Source organism: Ranitomeya variabilis, chromosome 4 (genome assembly GCF_051348905.1).
Source record: "Ranitomeya variabilis isolate aRanVar5 chromosome 4, aRanVar5.hap1, whole genome shotgun sequence".
Classification (NCBI taxonomy): Eukaryota; Metazoa; Chordata; class Amphibia; order Anura; family Dendrobatidae; genus Ranitomeya; species Ranitomeya variabilis.
Window position 1 is genome coordinate 593,759,066 of NC_135235.1, and position 2,967 is coordinate 593,762,032.

General features: G+C 45.3%; 1 protein-coding gene across 4 annotated transcripts in view; it reads right to left on the bottom strand.

The window, feature by feature from the left end:
* Nucleotides 1-2,750: 2,750 nt before the first annotated feature.
* PFDN4 (prefoldin subunit 4) overlaps nt 2,751-2,967 on the bottom strand; it is a 23,310-nt gene continuing 23,093 nt past the window's right edge. For all 4 annotated transcript variants that reach the window (XM_077253173.1, XM_077253174.1, XM_077253172.1 and 1 more), the window contains exon 4: nt 2,751-2,967. This exon is cut by the window's right edge and continues 315 nt beyond it. The gene's annotated coding sequence lies outside the window, so the exon portion shown is untranslated.

The following is a 2,967-nucleotide window of genomic DNA, read 5'->3' on the forward strand; positions in this document are numbered from 1 at the left end:
GCCAATTCGCGGCCGGACAGCACCTGTCGCTGATTGGTCGCGGCCGGCCGCGACCAATCAGCGATATTGGGGCAGGACTTAAACACCGCTTCACTTTTTACTATTGATGCTGCATAGGCAAAATAATAATATATAAAAAAACATTATATTCTCACCTTCCGGCATCCGTGCCAGCCTTTCCCGCTCCTCGCGACGCTCTGGTCCCAAGAATGCATTGCGGCAATGACCGGAGATGACGTAGCGGTCTCGCGAGACCGCTACATTATCACGGGTTATTGCCGCAAGGCATTACTGGGACCGGAGCGTCGCGAGTAGCATCGCTAAAGGCCTGGGCTGGATCCGGGGGCCGCCGGAAGGTGAGTATATAACTAATTTTTATTTTAATACTTTTTTCACAGGGATATGGTGCCCACATTGCTATATACTACATGGGCTGTGCTATATACTACGTAGGCTGTGTTATATACAGCATGGCCTGTGTTATACACTGCGTGGGCTGTGCTATATAATACCTCGCTGTGCTATATACTACGTGGCTGTTATATACTACGTGGCTGTGCAATATACTACATGGCTGTGTTATATACTACGTGGCCTGTGTTATATACTGCGTGGGCTGTGCTATATACTACCTCGCTGTGCTATATACTACGTGGCTGTGCTATATACTACGTGGCTGTTATATACTGCTTGGGCTGTGTTATATACTGCGTGGGCTGTGCTATATACTACCTCGCTGTGCTATATAGTACGTGGCTGTATTATATACTACGTGGCTGTGCTATATACTATGTGGCTGTGCTATATACTACGTGGCCTGTGCTATACACTGCGTGGGCTGTGCTATATACTACCTCGCTGTGCTATATACTACGTGGCTTTGTTATATACTGCTTGGGCTGTGCTATATACTGCATGGGCTGTGCTATATTCTGCGTGGGCTGTGCTATATACTGCGTGGGCTGTGCTATATACTGCGTGGGCTGTGCTGTATACTGCGTGGCTGTGCTATATACTACGTGGCTGTGCTATATACTACGTGGGCTGTGCTATATACTACGTGGGTAGTTATATACTACGTGGGCTGTTATATACTACGTGGGCTGTCAGACTCTTTTGCCCGAGGCCCTCAAAAACCTGGAGCTGGCCCTGGCTTCACTAAAAGGTCGCGCCCGGCCGCGAACAATCAGCGACAGACGCAGTCCGGCCGCAAATTCACGCGGGATTTGAACCACGCTTCGCTAATTGGTCGCACCCGGCCGGCCGAATCCTGGGTATTCATTGCATTATTCTGAAATATTCATAAATAAATTACGGTACATACACATTCTACAATACCCGATGCGTTAGAATTGGGCCACCATCTAGTAATATTTATATCTGACCTGGTAAGAAGCCAGAAGTTGTTGTTGTCGTCAATTTACTGTTTCATTAGAGAATTACATTTTATGCAATCAGGGATCATCAAGGCACAGAGCATTATATCTCCTGAGATTATACTATTCTTTTTCAGCATGTACCATTTTTCAAGAAATGTGTTGCAAATAGGATTAGCTCTGAAAAGTCTATAGAGCTCTATAGAGCTAAAAAACTGGGTAAGGGGTAAATTAAGTATTCATAAAGGTCTGGGCAGGGGTTAGTGCCTGCAACGAATAATTATAGGGTTATCCCCCAAAAAATGTTATCCCTTAACTTTAGTAAGTTGTCCGACCATTGGAAACCACAGTAATCCTGAAAATTGGGATTTGGAACCCCAGGAACAGGTCTCTGCGGTCCCATCATGAATGCAGAAAGCAAAGTACTATTACCATTCCATCCTATTTTCAGGCGTGCCATTGTCAGGGCTACAGAGTACTCATCTCAGGGTTTCAAAGCCCCAATCTCGGGATTGCAGGGGGTCCCAGCAATCAGCTAGATAAATTGTATTTTAGTGATTTAGAGCTGATACATGCTGCCCGATCTAAGGGAAATATGCATCAGACACTGGCTGTACAATTTCAGCCAGGTATGTTTGACTCCGAAATGCTGCGGCGGCTTCTCCCCGCCCGCTGCCAGTGACTGACAAGTCTCCCCGATACACACATGAAGGGAGAGACCTGTAATTCAATGTCAGCGGGCGCTAAGAAGTTATTTTTTCTCTGAAACGCCATAATGTTGTAATGACAAATACACCAGGCTGAAATCATACAGCCGGTGTCTGATAGGTGATGCCGGCGGATCAGGCCTCATATTATAGAAAGTTAGAGTTGGAAGGGATCTCCAGGATCATCGTGTCCAACCCCCTGCTCAATGCAGGATTCACTACACCGTAAATGAATCAGCTGTCAGGTTCCCTTTAACAAACAACGATGATCAAAATGCAAAATATATAAAATTGTTGCTCCATCTGCGAGCACGAAATAGGACAGCTGGGCTGGAGACAAGTCTATAAATCCCTGTGTCCTGTATGGTAATGGATGATTTTCAAAGCCACCTCATTCATGAGCCAGCGACCTTGGTCTCATCACCAGTGACTGACAGCCCTCCTCATACATCCGATGTTCCAAGCAGACAATCACTCACTGGCAGACAGAAGAGGGCCTTGCTCCCTATCGAGTTGGCCTTGAAACGCGTTGATTATCCCACAAGACAGGTGTATGTACAACCTTAAATTTAAAGTTATGATTCATCCTTCAAGCTACCAGAGAAAGGTTAAAAAGCCAAGTAATTAACATGAAAAAAATAAAAATCCAAAATACATGACACGGCTGTCAGACTTGCACGCTAGAAGCTGCTTTACTTTATTGGTTTCCAGAAGAAAATTTCAAGGATTTTAACAGGTTTTTCAGATATAAATGAAATCATGACAACCCCGTATCTGCAGGAAGGAAAAGGTATCCTCTACCACAACTGAAGGCTGCTATTCCAGGAACTGATGAACTACAATCCCCAGAAGAACTGATGGGGGGGGCATTAATGCAGTGCATG